This window comes from Mustela erminea, chromosome 2 (assembly GCF_009829155.1).
Source record: "Mustela erminea isolate mMusErm1 chromosome 2, mMusErm1.Pri, whole genome shotgun sequence".
NCBI classification, from domain to species: Eukaryota; Metazoa; Chordata; class Mammalia; order Carnivora; family Mustelidae; genus Mustela; species Mustela erminea.
In genome coordinates, this window is record NC_045615.1 from 43346972 (window position 1) to 43368458 (window position 21487).

The 21487-nt window shown below is 36.3% G+C and overlaps 1 long non-coding RNA gene across 1 annotated transcript; it reads left to right on the plus strand.

The window, feature by feature from the left end:
• The first annotated feature begins 437 nt into the window (after window positions 1–437).
• Window positions 438–20353, plus strand: LOC116583192. The gene is made up of 3 exons (XR_004282644.1): window positions 438–448; window positions 3965–3969; window positions 20271–20353. It is a non-coding gene; the product is annotated as an uncharacterized LOC116583192 (long non-coding RNA).
• The last annotated feature ends 1134 nt before the right edge of the window (window positions 20354–21487 follow it).

Consider the following 21487-nt stretch of genomic DNA (forward strand, 5'->3'; position numbering starts at 1 on the left):
TGCTTTCAGCACTTTTAATTTTTACATAAGTGGTATTTACAGTATGTATACATTTGTAGATTTTTAAAAATCTACACTGGTTTTGATATTCATATTGCTCCATGTAAACCAAATTAAGTTGTTTCAACTTCTCTATAGAGTTCTCTTTTATAGATCACAACTTATCTTTACCTTACTGATGATTGTTAGGAACTTTTTTTTTTTAAGCTAAAATGTTGAATCACATAGTTGTGTTAGAATTTCCTTAGATTATAGCAACTTGATGTGACACTGCTGTATTATAAGACCTGTGCATTTGTAATTTAAAAAAATAGTACATTTAAAATTTAGAGCCAAAAGTAATAATTACACTAAACTTTTGTTTATTTTATTAAAAATTTACTTTGAGGGGCACCTGGGTGGCTTAGTAGGTTAAGCCTCTGCCTTTAGCTCAGGTCGTGATCTCAGAGTCCTGGGATTGAGCCCCACATCTGGCTCTCTGCCCAGCAGGGAGCCTGCTTCCCCCTCGCTCTCTGCCTGCCTCTCTGCCTACTTGTGATCTCTCTCTCTCAAATAAATAAATAAAATATTAAAAAAAATTTACTTTGAAACACCTATGCTTTGAAAATTACTACTCCATCTACTTTTCATTCTGTCCAGAACACTCTTTCAGAGAAGTAATCAATGGGTATGCATGATTTTTTTTATTCTATTTTTTTCCTAACATAATTATGTATAAATATTTCATTCATTCAACACAATAAATGCTTAATTAATGATTCCTGTGGGCTAGTCTAGCTCCTGAGAACAGAGACAGCAAAACTGCCCTTCTTAGATCTTTCATTAATGCCACATAATCTCATAAGGTATAATTCTATAATTTAGATAGCAATTAATATTACTAATATCAACATGCCATAATTTACTTATTGAATCCTTCAGGGAATTTTGTTTATTTTAAAAATGTATACATACATAGCATCCATGTCAGAACTAAGGACTGAATTTGACCAAGGTGATATTATCATGAGAAGATTATGTCTGTAATGCTCATATTGACTTAAAATAAGCCATATCTTAGCTATTATCATTAACAGTAGTCCCTGCTCCCCTTTTTCTCCTCATTCAATCTCTGTAACCTAGCCTAGAACTTAGGTTGTTAGAGTCATGACAGATCTGAACTTCGGAGTGGGTTTGAGGATAGGTTCCTTGGCTTGTGAGATACATGAACTTGGAAAATTGTTCAACCTCTTGTATCTCAGTTTTCTCTTCTGTGAAAGGAGGTAATAAAACATTAATAAGACAGTTAATACTTAGAAAACTCTTTAAACAAGATAGTAAGAGTTAACTCTGGTTAAACAATAAAGCTGGTTTTTAAAAGTCTGGTTTCATAAACCAGTTGGACACTTGTTCTTCCAGTCGGTATTCTGGGGGAAGGGCCTGCAGGGAACAACATATGTTGATGAAGATGTGGAGAAAGGGGAACCCTCTTACACTGCTGGTGGGAATGTGAGCTGCTACAGCCTCTCTGGAAAACAATATGGAGGTTCCTCAAGAAGTTCAAAATAGAGCTATTCTATGACTCAGCAATTGTACTACTGGGTATTTGCCCTAAAGATACAAATGTAGTGATATGAAGGGGCACTCCCAATGTTCATAGCAGCAATGTCCATAATAGCCAAACTGTGGAAGGAGCCGGATGTCCTTCAACAGTTGACTGGACAAAGAAGATGTGGTCCATATATACAATGGACAATGGAATATTACTCAGCCATTAGAAAGGATGAACATCTAACATTTACATCGACATGGATAGAACTAGAGGGTATTAGGCTGTGTGAAATAGGTCAGTCAGAAAAAGACAATTATTATATGGTTTCACTCATATGTGGGACATAAGAAATAGGGAAAACTGAATGGGAAGAAATCAGAGAGGGAGACAAACCGTGAGAGTCTCTGGACTCTGGGAAACAGGCTGAGGGTTACAGAAGGGAGCAGGGTAAGGGAGGGGTAGCCAGGTGATGGGTACTAAGGAAGGCAAGTGTTGTGATGAGCACTGGGTGTTATACACAACTAATTAATTATACTATATCAAAAACTAATGATGATATTCTAGCTAACTGAACATTAGTAAAAATTTTTTAAAAAAACCATGTTAGAGCTAAAAAAGAAACCTAATGATGTACTATATGTTGGCTAATTGAATTTAAATTAAAAATAGAGAAGGTGAAAAGATAATAGAAGTCCAGTTTCACTTCCTAAAGCAAGTTACCTGAGAGCTATGTTGGGAGATTGGAAAAAAAAAAAAGGCAGAACAATCTGACTTTGTTTTCTTTGCAGGGAGTCTGGGGTCCATCTATCTGCATCAGGTTCAGAGTCTGGGGCTCACTGGATAGAAGGTGTTCACTATGGTTCCCTCTATCAGATGTCTGCCTGGAGCTATGAGTTCTGGGAATCCTGCCTCACAGACAGGTACTGCATGTGTGTACACACACACACACACACACTACACACAGATGCACAAAGGAGAGTGGGAAAGATGATTAAGTAAGGGAACTAAGCCAAGAAGTTATTGTTAGTGACAACAAATTCATCAGTTTGAGTATTTTACCTAATTGTACAGCAGGTTGTTTCTAAAATGCAAAAATTAATCAGTTAGATCTTTGGGCTGCTCTCACTACATGTGAATACAATGGTCATTTATTCACACACCCCAGCCAAATAATCGGAAGAAAGTATAAAGGAACAACCAATCTTAATAAAACCAGTTTCCAGCTCACTTCTCCTTTTGAAAATGTTTGTTATCACCCACTGGCTTCTTTCCCCCTCTTCTTTCTTCCTCACCCTTTTCTCCTTTTTATTCTTCCATAGCAGAATAACTTCTAGCCATGGGGAAAATGAACTAATATAAAATATGTCTGCATCTCTTTCTCCAAATTGCTGTTTAAGTTCAGTTCAGACATGAATCAAAAAGTGCAGCAGTGAGTTAAGGAGTGCATTCTGTATGCAGTCGGCTCCTATGAAGTCACTGATTAATATAATTAAAAGCCTGAGTTAATTGCATTACTTTCCATTAGCTTTCATTGTATACCTACCTTCCAAGGATCTGACTACCCAGGCCTATGGCGCTCCGGTCCCACGTTTATCCAAGTGAGATGGCTGCTTTCAAAACGAAACCTTTCATCAACCCCCTATTAATTAGCTAAATGCCGCACCGGATTATGCATTCATGCCTGCCAGCCAGGCGGGAGCATCAGGAGAGCAGAGCTCATGGTCCTCTTGGCTCATCCTCCAGCCTGGTCATTGGTATTCCAGGACAAGTCAGCTTACTGTAATTTGAAATTGGTCTGCCGTCCCATTAGGAATCTGCCCGATCAATACCAAGTGAATTAGAGTTTCAGTGATCTGATTAACTCCCCATTATTTTCTACCCTGGCTGATTTAGAATGCATGATGAGACAATATTCCAGTTTCTTTGCTTTATCCCAGTTTAAGTGAAATATAGACATGTAAGGAAGCAGTGCCTGTGCATTTGCTTTGGCTCGGCTGTAATAAAGTCAAACACCGTGAGTATCTCGCTCATCAAGACAGTCTGAAGTGACTGAGGGCTGCCTCCTGTGCACCAAGAAGCTGTGAGTGACAAGGGGCAGTAACAGGTGGGAGCACTCACTGCTCATCTCTCTTCCTTTTGGCTTTGTCTTCTGAATGGACTCCTCTGAGGCATTTAATAGGGTGGTTGACTTATCTGTGAGATGATCAACTTTAGCAGCTTTGTGACTGAAGCCCTGGGTCATGTGGTTGGAAAGCAGACTATAATTCTCTCCCAAAGGCACAAGAGGTTCACAACAATAGAGTAACTCAATGTTGTATTTTGATGACTGAAAACAAGCATTGCAGCCAGTCAGTCCGGCTGGGGCTAAGTGCTGCCTTGGGGGAAAGATTCTTGATGTCCCCAGGGAGTGAATTTGGCTTCCTGTGCAGAAAGACTGTGTTTATGGCCTGACCTGGGGCTTCAGAGAAATCTGAATGGACCTCAGTAAGTCAGTGTGCATCTCCAAGAGGCTCAAAATTCAAACTAGTTGAAAACACAGGATCTGAAATAGCACAAGCCATGGTACCACATCCTTTAAAAATGCAGCTGAGGGGCGCATGGGTGGTTCAGATGGTTAGGTGTCTGCCTTTGGTTCAAGTCATGATCCCAGAGTCCTGGGATCAAGCCCCGACTTGGGGTCCCTGCCCAGTGGGGAGCCTCCTTCTCCTTCTCCCTCTGCCTCTCCCCATTTGTGCTCTCTCACTCTATTAAAAAAATATTAAGAAAGTAAATATAAATAAAAATGCAGTTGTATGACTTCCTCAGATGTTTGAATTTGGTTGGCCAAGCAGTATCTGATGGAAGTTCTCATTATTTCTTTAAGTGTGTGATTTGTAATGGGTTTTTCAGTTGCTTTAATGTTGCACAAACAGTTTAAAAAATAAAAGCAGTATATTTTTCAAATAGAGCTGAAATATTAAAGTGTAGCACAATAGTTTTTCATTGGTGATCCAAAAAAGACTCGGTATAGCTATATATATATATATATATATATATATACACACACACACACACACACACACACATATATATACACACACACAGATATAGATACATATTATATATATGAGTAAATAATAACTCATTAGTATGAGTTATTATTTATATATTAGTATATCATTTTATATTAGTATATCATTCCATTTTCCTCTTAGGATTTACTTAGCAATTAGAATGTTCTGTGTGGATAGGTGAGGACATTTGACTAGAGATGATATAATATGATCTGCTAGCTAGTTATGTAAACACCTGTACTAGAAATAGAAATGTATGAGTGGAGTAACTTGGCATTGACAAATGCTAGTTTGATGAGAGGTTTGGTCAGCCCAAGGTTTGGTGAACTTCATTGCTATTCTCCATTACTGACTAGTACTCAGCTGAACATTTCTGAATATCTTGTGTTTTGTCTCCCAGTTATGGTTTATGAAGCTAATTAAAGTAAAATCATAATGGGGATTTACAAAGAGAAATAAAGTTTGAAACATCACAGATCAAAGCAAATAAATTATTTGTCTTGGGTTCGAATCCTGCCATCCATATACAGGTTAGATTATTTGCCTCTTTAAGCCAAAGATTTTTACACCTATAAAACAGAAGTAACTTCTGTAAATATTATAGGATAGTTTTGTGGATTCAATACAGTAACATATGCGAAGTATTTAGTGTATGACAAACGTTCAAAGCTTGTTAGCTTTCTTTTCTTTTCCCCTGCATGTTTAAAGAATCAGCAAGAACATTTTTCTTGTCATTCTCTGCTTTCAAACGTTCCATTTTAAAATCTTAAATTGAAAAGAAAAAAGAGTTTCAGGATAAATGAGTTTTGTCAGATTTTTTTTTATGCATATGATTTAAACGGAAAATTAGTGGGATATTGCCAGTCCTCTGAAATATCTCAAATTTCTCACCTGGGAAAAATTGAAGTTATATAAAGAAATTATTCAAACTGTATCTGAAAGTGGAATGATGAAAAGCTCTAATTGATTAACACAAAGCCAACTCATCCTCTCCGGTGGAGACAAATGCCTGCCCCAGGGCTCACCGGCTATGGCTCAGAAGGACTGTTTTTGGGTATTTCTGAAGTCCCTGTCTTCTGATTTTATTCTGACAATAGGCCTCATCCCCTCAATGACTTTGATTCTGTATTTCTATTCATAGGTTGAAGTCAATATTCCATTGTGTTTTTGGTCAAATAAAACTCTCAAGCTTTTAGCACATCTACTTCTGTTTGTGTGTATGTGAGATTGATTATTTTGTAACATGTGCTATGTAACATTTATTTTCCTCAAATAGATTTTTTTTGTTGATTGCACCCTATCATCTCAATTTATTAACATCTTTTTGAATATGTATTACATTATGACATAATTATTTTCCTAGCTTAGAGTTCTTCAGTCACTAACAGAACATGGTCCACACTAGCACTAATACTCGTTCTGATTTCAATCTCAAAATTCACATCCTTAGTCATAGGGTTGAATAAACATGTAACTTGTGCCAGTATCTGACCCACATTTCTCTCTACTACTACTGTGCTGCATATCTTCCAGTTGTCCCTCCACACCTTATCCTTGTCCACCCTACTTTGTGTCCTGGAGGCTGGCCTATATGGACCATCTCAATGTCTACCTAGCTCTCTGGCTTTTAATTGGGCTCAGCCCATGGGGTGCTGACTAGAGATAGGAGGGAGGAAGAGGAGTGAAATCATGGAATTTTTTTTCCTAGCTCTTTCTCTGCTGAATTCCCACAGGTTGTGTGCCTCTTTGACCCAAGTTCCTGGTCATAGGGAGACATTATACATCTCATGATTATTGCACATTTTGTGGACTGAGACAAAATGGACAGTTACCTTACATATACAGCTATTATATTAATACCAATTTATGTCTATTACAAATTACTGTTAAAGATTTGCTGACTTGTACATAGTCAATGCATAAAAACATATATAAAATTTTATCATCTTGGAATTGCTATACTTGATGACACCATGCTGTTGCGTTTTAGTGATAGTTTGAATGTTGCTTGAAGCTTGACATATAACCCAAATGTCACAATTAAGTTACTAACTGGTTGGTGAAAATACTCATATGTAGCACTTACATGTTGCTTTTCACCATTAATGTGTATGACAAATAAGAGCTAATCAATAGCACAGCAGTATATTCAGTAATGATCTTTTATTGTTGCTTGGTTCATTTCAGTTCAGAGGCCTTTTACTAGTAAACCCATAAAACTGGTGACAAGTTTCAAGTTAATAGACAAGATTTATTTGAGTATCTCTCTGCATCCTCTTACCTGTGTGGTTTCCCACTGGATGATGAACCCCTAAAGGCAAAGAATGTCTTGTATCTCTGTATCCCTGGTACCAAGTACAGGGCCTGACACCTGGTAGACATTCAAAGAAGTACTTTTATAGTAGGTAAACAAATAGGAAATATAGCAAAACTGTTGAAATGGTCATTAATGATGTTTCTAAAATATACTGCAATAAGTATTGGGAGGCAGGGGGTTACAATGTCAGAAATTTTCTAACTCCCCTTCCATTGAAAAGAAGAGCAATAGTTTAAAACTTTTGAAAGCCATACCAGTGTTTATTGAAAGGTAGAAAAGAGCTTATACTGATGAAATGGACACAGCTCACAATGTTGAGGGAGACCAAAGCCTGTTCCTCTGTGGTCACCGCTCACAACAGTCTTTGCCCCATGCAGCTCTTCCATGTGCACGGGAGTCAGGCTGCCAGAGAAGAAAAGGGAGATAGTTACTGGCAGTGTGCAGAGCTTCCATCATCTTTTCCTTGGTGCCTTGGCCATCAGGGAGAGGGCTGGGTCTTTTTTTTTTTTTTTTTTTTAAAGAGAGATTCTGCAGCTTTCCAAGAAGGCAGGCAGCTCCTGGCAGTGGTAGTGAGTGGCCTTGACAGGTGAGGTCCACCATGTTGGGCATCTATGTTATTACTTGTCAGCACCCAGAGAATAGGAGAAATAGGAGAATATGTTTTGAAATGAATAAAAAGAAGACTGTGGCAAAAACAATGTGGAAAATAAGTAACTGCACAGCTCTATGTAAAAAAAAAAAAAGGGGGGCATCTCAATGTGTTGTGTCAACAAGCACAAAGAAGAGGACTAAAAACAAGAGTCCAAATTAGTGCTGAAGGGGAATCAGATTTAAAAAACAATCGTTGAGGGGCACTTGGGTGGCTCAGTGGGTTAAGCATCTGAGTCTTAGTTTGGCTCAGTCTTGATCTCAGGGTAGCAGGATCAAGCCCCATAACAGGTTCCACACTGAGTGTAGAATATGCTTGAGATTCCCTGCCTCTCTCTCTCTAAAACCCTGCTCACACACATGGTCTTAAATAAATAAATAAAATCTTAAAAATAAAATAAAAACAAAAAAAGCAGTCGATACAATCCAGTCTGATCCTTTCATTTTACAGATGAGGAAATTCTAACCCAAAACAGATAAATGACTAGCTCAAGATCATATAGCCAAGGCTTATTCTACCGTTTTTCTCAATACCATCTTCATTTCCACAGTGCTTTGGACTCATGTATCTATTTAAACTTTCTCAGTAGTTCTAGAATTTAAAACTGAATTATGAAGATTCTTCTCCCAAATATTTAGTGAGAGCCATTTTTTTATTAACTATGGATGATATGCAGATAAAACATTCCTACACTTGACTAGTTCTGGTGATTTATCCAGTCCTAAGGACAGAGGTGAGAATATTTTTGTGATAAATAGCAAAAATGAAGCTTCTTTAGTTCAGATTCTTTTAATTTAGAATTAAATTAGTTTAGAGTTAGAATTAAAATACATTATAAGTAACGTCAATTTGGTTTAAAATAAGTTGCTTAAAAAATCAAAAAAATCTAGTATTAACAATACTTGTCTTCAACTACCAATAGTTTATTCTATTACTATGTTTTCATTTTTATGATATGTTTTAATGTCATAGAGGTCCAAGAAATCTACAATTAGAGCTACGATCAACATGGATTATTATAATAAAATAAAGATGATTTATCAATTTAAAAAAATAACAAATGTAACAAGACTGAAATTGAGGAAGAGGCAGGGCTGGAAGACTTAAGAGACAGAGCAGTCCTTGCTAACAACAAGTAAGAGTAACATGTGATGCTCCTGTCTAAACTAAAACTACTATGTGAAACAGAGAAACACTACAATTGGGGCTGCTGAATCTGTTTTTTCCATTGGCACCAGAGAGGGTTTCAGAGCAATAATGTACTGGAGTGGAAAGGAAAATGGAGCAGAGACAGGATAGTTTAAATGTAGCATATAGCCTTCTGGAAGTTAAGAAGGGACCTCTTCCCCAAAGCTGGAGTAGAACCAGTGGACAGGAGATGGCCACTTAATTGGTGTTACTCAGTAGGAATGGCTGGCCACCTCAAAGGAGTACTAAGCTCAGCAGAGCCTTAACAGAGTTGGAGGGCTATCCCATCTTCTAGCCAAATCCCAGGGAAAAGATAAATGTGTACAGGGCTGGAGTATGGATTGTGAAGAAGTAGTGGCAGGTGAATAGGAGAGAGAATTAAACAAGGTCTGGTATATAGTAGGTGCTCAATTAACAATGAATGAATGAATGGCCTATGAGCCAGAATGAAGGAGTCTGAATATTATCCCAGACCAATGGATACCCCAAAAAGGATGATAATATCAAATCTGCACTTCAGAAAGATTTGCACTGTGGTGAATGGATTTAAGCTTCAGATCAGGAGGCTACTTAGGAAATTTCTGCTGGTGGCCCAGGTAAAGACAGTAGCTACTCAATCTTGGAATTTGGGGTTTTAAGCATTTTATATGAATTAAAGTATTTCATGCAACTACATGGCAGTACTTAGTGCTATGTGTATCAGATAATCTCAGGAGTGCTTTTACCATACTACCTGGCAATATTGTGACGTTAGGGTTTTCGAGAAAGTACAGTAAAAGCGAATTTATCTAATGTAATTAGAACCATTATGAAAAGTTGGATACTGTGGGGCATGGTTAAAACATGACACATGTATAAATTAAATATTTTACCTAACTGAAAACCCTAAGTACACATTCATTTACCAATCTTTCAATCTAGAGCCAGAAGTCTTTTTTCTGAGCATAGATCTTTTCATTGGAGTTATCTATAGTCTTTTGCACACATGACAAACAGTGCATTGCTACTATATCCAAATTCATTTTCATTCACGTAGAGGAGTTATAAGCCATACTGAAGCAATTTGGAAATTTTTACAATTGTGTTTCCAAACTTTTCTTTGCCCACATTAAATTTGATAGCGATATCTCATTAGCTACTTGCCTTGATGGTTTTCTAAAAAAGTCACCTTATTATTTTCTAATGGTGTATGGACACCTTATATCATCTTGCTACACCTTTTATTCAGGTCTGGTTGCAGTGACAGGCATTTTGCAGATGTAAACTTCCAGTATTAGTCTCAGCTATACTGTTTTCCAGAGCTTTCTAATGGCACACATATGAGATGCCATTGTTATGCCTTAGGGAAACTCTGAACACATGGGTGTGGCAGCCTCACACATGTGCAAAGGGAGTTGTGCCCCATGGGAGACCTTTCATAGGGGCAGATGAGTCCATATAGATTCATTTTACATGGCTTCTCAGGGGGTTCCGGGTGAATTCTGCCCTGGGTGCTAACAACAATAACCTACTCAATAACACACCCTTATATTGGTTTTCTGCTTTTTCCGTTTCTTTGTTCTTGGGATCACATTAACCGTCTGCATGCAAAATTCTTATCTGATATCTGACTTTCCAGGATGGGAGTCAAACTAAGACATATGGAAGCAACACCTCTGTTCTTAAACATTATTTTACTAAATATTTAATTTTATTGAGTATTTATAACAAGTGCAATTGGCATAAACAGGTTTGGGAACAAACTCAATTGCCCTTGGTAAATATCCACTGTAATTACTGGGAGGTACAGAGAGGAGCCTACCAGTCTCCAGCAGTCAGCATGCCCTACTTTTTGCATGGGAAATCTGTTTTTACACTAGGGTAGGGGTAGGTGTTGGTGAATCTGATGATGTTGCTAAGTGGAGCCTTCTACAGAATGTTGTTCTCTAATTCATTAGAATTTATAAGATGCCTTAGCTACTTTAGGGCAACAGTGTGAAGAAGATGAAATTTGTCTTCGGTGGTTTTAATCCACTCTTTCCATTCTTTATCTTTCTCAGAAGTACTCTCTGTGTGCTTTACCAACATTTGTTCTCAGGAAATAACCGACATTCATTTACTCTCAGGAATTAAGTACTAATAATGCTTATGTGTGACCATCTCTATACTACCCTCCAACATTCTTAGGAATATGTGCATTTTTAAATAAAAATATTAATTCACTAAACATTGGCATTTAGAGTTTAAATGAACTTGGGGAAGAGGTAAGTTTTGAAATTGGAGGGGGAGAAAAAATAGGGAGAAGGAAACCTTAATGTCCTTAGAAATCACACTATGTAGGTGTTCATTTATACTTATTGAACTTTAAAGATAGTTTTATTCAAGTGGATTCACCTATCAATTATCATTTGCCTTCTAAACAATTTCCTTACATAAATTTCTTATATACCTCATTGGATAAAAACCTCTAGTATCTGCTTCTTTTTCTGTCATCTGGCTCAGAATTGGTTGAAGTAATAAGACTTGATTTGGAAATTTCCAACAAACAGCAAATGCTTGTATCATGAGTATTATGTGCCGGATACTGCTAATTCTCACAAGAAACCTATGAGTACTATTATAATTACCTTATAGCTGGAGAAACCAAGGCACAGAGAAGTTAATATACTTGTCTAAAACCACAGCAAGTAAATGTCATTTGGCCCTATTTTCAATTAAATACAAATATAAATAAAAACATAAATGGAAAGCAAAAATCCTAGGATTGTTGTATTTTAAAATAACTTTAGGGTAATATTTGACGAAGTCCTAGTCCAACCAATGAGCTGTTTTGGGGACTAAATGGGGCATTGGTTTATTCTCCAGATTCCTCTCTAGGGAATAGGACTCAGGACAGCCTACTTGAATGCTTCCCGTAATTACCCTCCAAATGGAAGCACAAAACCTCCAAAGTATAGCCCCGCTACCACCCAAGAATAGCATCTAGAGCAACCCCCCAAGAATGCTTATGCTCTGAGAACCTGTTCTCAGTAAAGCCAGTTCTAAGAGAAATATGCTAATTTGTAATTTTTCAAAAGCCACCTGATCTGCCAGACATAGTTTTCCCTCTGCAGCCTTATTCACGCAATCAGTGGAGCTCACATTTTAGAGATTAGAGTAATTCCAAGACATAAAACTCTGTGATCTTTTCTGTAATTCTGACTTTTACTTTATAGTGATGTTGTCTTCCTCCTCCATCCTTGACAACAGTGCTCAGCTGTATTTATTTTGATGTTTTCTAGTAAATATTCTATGTAGTAGAGATGTAAGCCTATTTTTTTTTCCTCTTAGAAGGACTTTTAGAATCTTAGAAATTCTGTATGACAAGTTTTGACATTGATTTTTATCATAGTATATTCCCTGAGGATTATGAAAGATTCATTTTATAGGAGGATTAACAAACACTGCATTCACAGTGATCTCAAAGGTTGATTTTTCTTTGCTTCATTTAATTCCCTGTTTTTTTTTAAAGTTAGTATAAAAATGTTTGAGGCTTGACTCATTTACAACAACATCTTTGCAACACAGTGTTCCTAGAGCTTTTATTCTATTTCTTATTAAATAAGATAGAGCAGATATAATTGCCATAAATACCATGAATATTAAGCTAGATTTTCAACAACATTAGCAAAAAATTATCTTCACCAACCAAAGTTTCACAATTTATTTATATTTTATAGTTGTTTCTGAGAAACCTTGATAGCATTCTATTAATTAAAACTCACTCTGACATGTGGGTTCTAATAGGAAATAATGAGATTTTATCTCATTTATGCATTTACAGCTTTATTTGTGCTGCCAGTTAACCATTATGCTTGCCCAGTGAAGTTCTATCAACCCACAATGCATCTGGGCTGTCCTCCACTTGGCAGAAATAAACCGTGGGGTGGCAAATGCTTTAAAGTGGTCTTCAGTGAAGTCTTCTCACCTGTCTGTGTCCTGTCTTTAGGAGTTTGGTTTTCTGGTTGTTGGATACTCTGGATTCTTTCTAGCTAAAAATGGGTAATATTTTCAACGCACTTTCAACTTTTCTGTCTCTAGTTTTACAAGTAGACATCATCCTTGTAAACTTTGTTTAGAGACTGATTGTAGGAAAGTTTTGCCTAAACTCCCTAAAGCAATGAGGCATCAGCAGTGTGTGCCTACCGTGTCTACATGATGACATTAAATTGATAAGAAATGACACCATGTCCCATTTACATTGTAACCAATGTAATTGTGTCTTGGTATATGATTTTCTCTATGAATGATAGAGATTATAAAAAATATAAATGGTGCAGTATAACTTAGTTAATAAAAACAGCATTTTGTTAATTTTTTGACTCTATGATGCTCATAAAAACATAAAATTTTCTTCTGATCAGTAAATATTTATTTGGAACTTCTGGCACCAAGGATGGGGTTTTAAAGATCAAAGGAACAGGGACCTTCCCATCAAAGAATTGTCAGTCTAATCATGCTCTGTGACTGCTTCTCATCTCCAGACACTAAGGTTATCTTGTCTCCAGATAATCTTATTTGAAGATGAGACTAGTAAATTTGAGCTAAATGGTTTATTGGCTGCCTGCTGATTAGTGATAGGATTGGTACTAAGCTATTTTGAGAATTATAGACAATATTTGGTTTAGAGGAAAGTTCTGCAAACTGGTTGTTATTATTGGCCTATAGATATTTTATTTAGCATTCACAGTGGGTATTTTGGTTTGTTTATTTATTTGCCTGAAAATATCTTTATTTGCCTTCACCTTTTTTGAGGAATTTGGGAAATTCCCCAAAATTTGGGAAGGTTGAGGACATTTTTTTCTCACTCCCTTCTTTTGGGACCCCAGCCCATACATACCTGTGCTAAACCTTATGCCTTTTTCCACTGGTCCTAAGCTCAGTTTCTGCAACTTTGGGAAATCTTTCAACCCATTACTGATCTGATCCCACTTCTGGAGTTCTGCTTCTAAGCACCAGTGAAGGATGAAGGCCTCAAAAGGACTTTCCTTGGCATTCCTATCTTGTCTCTAGTCTCAGTGGTTTGGCCCTTTGCACTTGGGAAAGGCCTCAAGGTCTCCAGCAACCTCCCTTACTTCTCTTATTCTACCCCACCCTTCATTGTACTACTTGAATGCCCTTGCTGAAGACACAGCTGGTGGGATGAGTGCAGATTTGTTCTGTGGCTGTCCTTGGAAATCTAATCCATATTCTTTAACTGCATACAACTATTAAGAGTTGGTGAAAAGTTTAACTTATTTTTCCTTCCTGTTGTCTATGGCAGATAGTTCCTTTTCCTGATACTATTAGGGAAGAAAATAGCTGTGCATCATCTCCTTTGTCCTAGGAAGGGCACACTACCTCATTTAGGTCTCTTAGTGTTCTCAACTCTTCAAGCGTTAAAACAGTAATAACAACAACAACAGCAACAACAAAACTATGATTTTGTAGCTTAGCCATCTTGTTCTAATTATTAAGGGTAGGGATAAGGGTGTCTTGTGAATTTCTAATGTCCTAACCAGAAGCAAAAGTCTTCTCCAGTGTTCAAAAAATTGAGGTTAGCTACTTCCCAACACTAAAATGTTGAAAGATTTCCATAACAATCTTATTTCTGGTTTCTCTTGATAAGAGAAGCTTTCGCAAGAAAGAGAAAGCCTACATTTTCTAGTAACTATAGCTAGAGATGAGTAATAGCTGCTCCACTTATATGAAGGAGATATGGCATTTATCTATTCCTTTAAGGAGGATACTTCATCATAATATACAGAAGCAGGTCAAGAAGCAGGAAGATACACAGTAGTAGAAATACTCCTTTGTTTGGGTTCATGTAGCATTTTAAGTCAGGCCATTTAACGAGCTCTTAGTGTGGTTTCTCAATGTGACAATATTTCTCTTGATCTTTTTCAAGTACAATGAATTCCTCACTCCTTCTGTGGGTTCATTAGTGTTAAGATCTATTTACGGAGGCAGACTATCCCTTTCAAAGTAATTATCCTTCATTGAGTGAAAAGATTTGTTGAAATGTGTTATTTCCCCAGAGCATATGAGATTTTCTGACAGATTTTTCTTTCTTACTTTTGTTTAAATGTGTGTGTTTGTGTGTGTGTGTGTGTGTGTGTATAAGTGTGTGAGTTTCTTATCAATATGGACTGTGATTGAGACTTTGTTTTCATCATTTGTAGGAGATGGAATAAGAGTACAAAAAAAAGTAGTAAAATATATATTTAATAAATTACCAGCAAAATACTCAAAACTTAATCACTATACTCATTGATAAAGAAATTGTACTGTTTAAAAACATTCACTTGCGCTATGTATCAAGGTCTACTCTACAAAGAAACAAAATCACAAACTTCTTGCATTTTCCTTCATTCCTTGATTTCTTCTGATAGTCATCTGCTACTTGCCAGGAACCTTGCTAGGCACTGAGGATGCAATTCAAAGCCAGACAGACCTGGTTTTTACACTCATGAGTTGGGAATGCTAAATAAGTAATTACCCAAATTGTGTGAGGCCCTATAATGTATAGTGGACTGTACAAGCATATTACCTGGGTCTCACCATTACTTCCCTAGAAAATAGTATCCTAAGTGTAAAACTGGGAAATATGTACAGAGGATTAGTCCGATCATTAGTGTTTAAAGCCGGAGAAATCATGAATAAGCATGGAGGTTTAAACTTCCTAGGCCTTTAGATTTATAAAGCCATATGCTAAGGGTCAGTGAAATCCATTAGAGCAGAACAACCTAGAGGTCAAGGTTGTGTTCTCAACCTCAGGTAACTCTAGATTATCCACAATTTCTAATTAGAGACTGCTGTTTCCTAGGCACGTTATCCATTAGGTCAGCCCTCCTACAACCCGGTCCAGGATTCACAAAGTCTACAGACATTTGACTTTTGTTTATTAAAGTTATAGGTATGATGGGAGAACATCTAGAAATTAATGATAATTTATTTCATATCTAATTGGCAAGGCTTTGAAATGATTTTTTTTTCTTGCTCTTTCCAAAGAACATAGCTTTGGATTTCCTTTCCAAATCTATCACACATTCTTTTAGATATTCTTAGTGGTAGAACATCTTTCCTTGTGCAGGAAAGATTTACTTCTTGAAATAGGCCAAACATTTAAATCCGGATCAGTTGAATAAGACAGGGTACTACTGTTTGAGGGATGTATTTGTTGTTGTTCCAAAGCAGTTATAATTATAGTCAGGAGGGTGTGTCTGTGGTCAACCAGCTCTGGAGATAACTTTTAAAAAGTAGCTCCAGAAATCATGAATCGTTCTCTAAGTTTGTTGAAGAAAACAATTACTTGAATATAAGTTTTTTATATATTTGCAAAAATATATGCCTTACTAGAGGGAATTATAAGAAGGCAACAAAAATAAAGTTCCAAAAAATATGCATTGTCTAATAGTTTATTTGGTAGCACAATGCTCATTATGCACATGCAGAAGCTTATAAAATAAATGAACTGCATTTCTGCGTAGATTTTTGTATTTCTGGTGTTAAAATAGCTTATCTAGACATGTTGCTTTCAGATTGAGAATGTGCTTTGATTTAATTCTAAAATATATAATATTTTCTTAAGGCACTTATGGCTAGCAGTTTTGAAATTTTATATGTAAAATGCATTTTTATTAAAAAATGTCAGTTACATACAAAATTTTGGAAATCAAACAGGGCACTGGTGAATTATAGATGAGCATTCAACTAATCTTAAATAGTTATCTTAGGCTGAATTAATATTTGATTCATTATGATAAAACAAAATGGCATTGGCCTTGGAGCTAGAGAAATATAAGTTTGAATCCTACTTTACCAAAAGCTAACTCTCTCATGGCCTCAATTTTTTGTTTTTGTTTTTTAATATATAATGCCCATCTTAGGATGCCTGGGTGGCTCAGCTGGCTGAGCATTGGACTCAATTTCGACTCAGGTCATGATCTCAGGGTCATGAGATTGAATCGTGCATTGAGTCTGCTTAAGATGCTCTCTCTTCCTCTGACCCTCCCCACTGTAACTTCCCATCCCTGTTCATGCTTACTCTCTCCCTAAAAAAACAAACAAACAAATAAATAAAAATAATAATGTCCATCTTATTTGGCTAATGTGTGTAATGTGCCTGGCATCTAATGGGCTCAACAAATGGTGGTTATTATTAAGAGATGATATGGAAAAACAGCAGTTACATTTTACATACTCGTAATTTCCTTATAATTAAGAAAACATTTGTTAAGACTTACTAAATGAAATTTTAAAGACAACCGTAACTTGCTTTCTTTACACCAATGCCGACAGAGGTGCTGGTGCACAAAGGATACTCCCAGTAGTTTTGGAATCCATTGGGTTTCCAAATCATAGCATATGAGACTGTCTGATATCCCAAGTGGCAGTTGCTAGTCACTATAAAGAAAAAAAAAAAATTAGTTTTCTTGGATAAGGTATATCCAGCACTTTCCTTTGAGCTAAGATGGGGCTAAAACTAGAGCTTGGTAAGGAAAGTTCTAATTTTTGTTATATGCTGTGTATATGTGGGAACTTTAAGATTTTCCTAATGTTTGACTTCTGAATCAGCAGCACTAATGCTGGGCACCAGGACCATAGTGTGATGACTTTGCTTTTGTAATGAATCCATGTGTGAAAGCTCAATGTTTAAATTCGCCTTTTTTGTTGGTGGTGCTAAAGAGATTACCATCCCTGAATAGAATCTCAAGAAAGTTCTTGGGCCCCGTTTTAATAAGAAAAGCTCTGGTTTCTCTTTCCGAAGGAAAGGGCTTTTTATTATATGAGAAAAATAGCATTGCATTCCAGTAGAGGAAACGGGCAATCACCTTTTGATCCCTAATGTGGGTCCCCAAGTTTGTAAATTTAATAAAAAGATAAAAAATGTGGCAGTGTTTTTATCTGAAGCAATAAACTCTGATTAAATCTTGCCAGTTTGATGCTAGCGGTCTTTCTGGGTAGCGTGAAGGTGAGTGAGAGCTTGGACAAGATAATAGCGACAGACAAATGTGAAAGAATATGAAGCTTTAAAGAGCCTTTCAGAACACTAAAGAGTTTAGGAAATTAAAATAATCAGTATGGGTTTTCATGCTCCTGAGTAGTCTTAACTGCCTCGTTCATTCACTTCTCTGTCATTGAGTAAATCTATCTCTTCCATTGTAATGACTTTCTTAGTCTGTAATGATTATCTTTCATGTTCCTTTTTATTAATATTTAAAAGTAAAGATGGGCCAGAAAGTAATATGTGTATTATCTGTTGAGTCTAACAGGGTGCCAATCAGCTAAGCATCGTTGCTCTTACAACTAATGAGATGAGTTTGGGAAAGGTAGGATATAGAACATATAAAAATTCATTTTTGTCATTATATTGAGCAGAGGCTATAGCATATAGGAATAAACAATAATAACTATGAGGTGTTATAAATGTTTGGCTGTGCAGACACACCTTTGAAATATCAATGCCTAACAGTGATCCTAGAAATCAGAAACATTGGATGGAATGCTTTATATAATAGGTATTTGGTATAATTCAATTTAGTTATGCATGCTTATACATACATACAGAGTATGGTAGGGTCTTTAATTAAAATAAATCACAATTAATGTTGAAATTAAGTTTTGTTTATGTCAACCCTGTTTGCTAGTTTTTATCTATCACATATGTATGAGGATAAAATCTTGATAAGGGAAATGAGGGTTTTCCATATAGAAAGGAGGCAGTGAATGCCATACTGGTCTTGCCTTAATCACTTGTTCTGGTTAATGGTAATAGTAATTAGGAAATTCCAGTATTAACTAGTTTATGATTTTAGCTATAACATATTTTTATTTAGATGCTAAGTTGAGCTGGCTTCTTTTAAGGTTTCATAGTTGTAGTTATACTAAAACATATTAGTCTGGCCTAGCTTTCAAAAGTGTACCCTCTGTTAGATAAAGGGTGCCATAATGGCTTCTGGAATGATCTATTATTTTTGGCATATAAAAAGAAGTTATAATGCTGTTCTTTAAAATTTATGTTTCATAATAAAATGAATAATTCATTCACTCATCCACTGACAAGCAGAATACTTAAATTAATGTCTCAAAGTAAAAAATCAGCACCAAACCAAAAAGCTAGGGTTGGAGGTAGGGAAAGAAGACTGGCTATTAGGATATAATACATTTTCAAAAGATAACCATAATATAAAATGAGTCTGAAAGTCATTTATAAAGAACAGGATATTAAAAGCTATAAGAAAAAAAAAAAGACCATTTATCTATTTGTGTACTATTTTGAAGACTTGAGCCAAATGTTTCATCAGTGATTTGGGAGCCTTCCAATAAATTGGGCAGGGTTGATGTGTGCTGGGGGAAGGGGGTGGGCAGCAATCTCTTTTTCCTTCGAGCTTGGTTTATTTAAACCTTCATTCATTAATTCAACAAATGCCTATTGAGCAGCTGATATGTATAAGACAAGATGCCAGGCACTATAATATATATTCAAAGATATCTAAGCCATGGAGTTTAGGATTTACAAATGAAGAGGACATACCTAGGTGAACTTAAGAAATGATTAATTTTAAAAATAATTTTTTAAAAATAATAAAATGAAATTTATTAATGACTAAGGATAGATAAATAAATCTTATTCATTATCTCTTTTTTACATGCATGACAATGCATTGTCATCATCATCATTATCATCACCTTGTTACCAACAATAATAATAGCCAAAATGTGTATCCCTAGGCACTATTCTGTGTGTTTTATGTGTATTTACATGTACATAATAATCTATGGAGTAAGTGCTATTATTATATCCATTTAACAGATAAAGAAACTGAGGAACAATTATGTAACCAACTAGGGTCACACAGGTAGTAAAGACAGTCAGACTTACCCCCAGAACCCAAGCTTTTTGCTGTTAGAAATGACATAAATGCAGGCATTGCTATCCATTGGAATTAAGTTGGCATGATTCCCTGATAACATCTAGTGGATGTTAGAATTGTGAGGATGTTTTCAATTTGCTTTCCCAGTTTTTTCAATGTTGTCAGTAGCAATATCCATATAGTTAGCAGCAAGTCAAAGAGCTCAGATCTTGGTAATAAAAAAGAAAACAATATGAGTATGACAGGATTACTTTTGTTTACATGTGAACATTGACCTTTACAAAGAACTGTTATTTTCTAAAACTAATGTTTATCAAGGTCAGTCTAGAGAGCTATAAATCAACAGAGATGGTTTCTGGATTGGTTAGATTATATTCATAATAGAAGACTTTGGATGGGGGCTCTGTGAGCCTGGCCATATCACTTTTCTGGACCTCATGTTTTCCCTGTACAAAATGAGGGAATTGGATCAGAGCATCTCCTGGGTCTATTTTAAATCTTCTGCTCTGAGGGTTTATATCTCTCTGGACCAATTAGGCTCATGAAGGTCTGGATTTAATTAAAAAAAAAAAAAAAAGATTTTGTGGGGTGCCTGAGCGTCTCAGTCAGTTAAGGATCTGCCTCTTGATTTCAGCTCAGGTCATGATCCATGGGTAAGGAGATCAAGCCCTAGGTCAGGCTCTCCAGTCAGCAGGGAATCTACTTGAGATTCTCTCCCTATTACCTTTTCCCAGATCTCTCTCTTTCTCTCAAATAAATTAAATCTTTAAGAAAAAAAGATTTTATTGAGGGAAATTGCAAAATTCCCTCTTCCCAGCTTTGTATAAGCAATTACCTTTGTTCCAATAATGCCTATCTCTGGCTAAGTCAACTAGCTTGCATTGTATATATAAATATACCACATGATACTTCTTGCCAATTTAAAATAGTTGTTTCTCTTTAGAAATAGGTGTCATTTTGTTTAGTCAAGAAGTTAATTGTCATATTTAAACACTTGTTTATTATTTCCCATCTGCTGGCTGTGACATAAAGTAAGTTTTTAAAGAGAAAATGTCTAAGTTCCAAAAAGAAAATATTTTCTTACCATTTGGGGTAAGAATAGAAAATTGAAGTAGCAAAGTGTAAATTTTTAAAGGCTCCTTTTTTTTTTTTTTTAACAGTAGTAAATGGTCAGTATCCATTTCTTCTAAATGTAAAGCCTTAGGACAGCCTACTGGTGTTTGGTGGACCTCACTTCTGTTTTGTAGAGCAGGAGGGGAGTTCTTTAGGTCTAGGTCCTTTATAATTAATTCCCATACTACTTCAGTTCACAGGAAAGGAGAATGAGCTCAAACTGACTGTTAGTCTCATTGGTCATATGTTTGCATTTCAGCAAATGCATTGCTTACTTGACAGAGAGTGATACAAAGTTCTACTTTGACATATGCCTATCTGTATTCTCCTATCCCAATTTTCCTTTTACCACACAACTTTTTAGGCAGCTGAAATAAGAAGAGAACCCTACAGGGACACCTGGGTGGCTCAGTCGGTTAAGTGTCTGCCTTCAGCTCAGGGTCATGATCCCAGGGTCCTGGGATCAAGTTTCCCATCAGAACTTACTCAGAGGGGAGTATGCTTCTCCCTCTTCCTGTCGCTCTCCTTGCTTGTTCTATCTCTGACAAATAAATAAAATCTTTAATAAAAACAAAAGAAAAAAGAAGAGAACTCTACATTAACACTCCACTTAAGAAGGTAAATCTGGGGGTGCCTAGGTGGCTCAGTGGGTTAAAGCCTCTGCTTTCAGCTCGGATCATGATCCCAGGGTCCTGGGATTGAGCCCCGCATTGGGCTCTCTGCTCAGCAGGGAGCTTGCTTCCTCCTCTCTCTGCCTGCCTC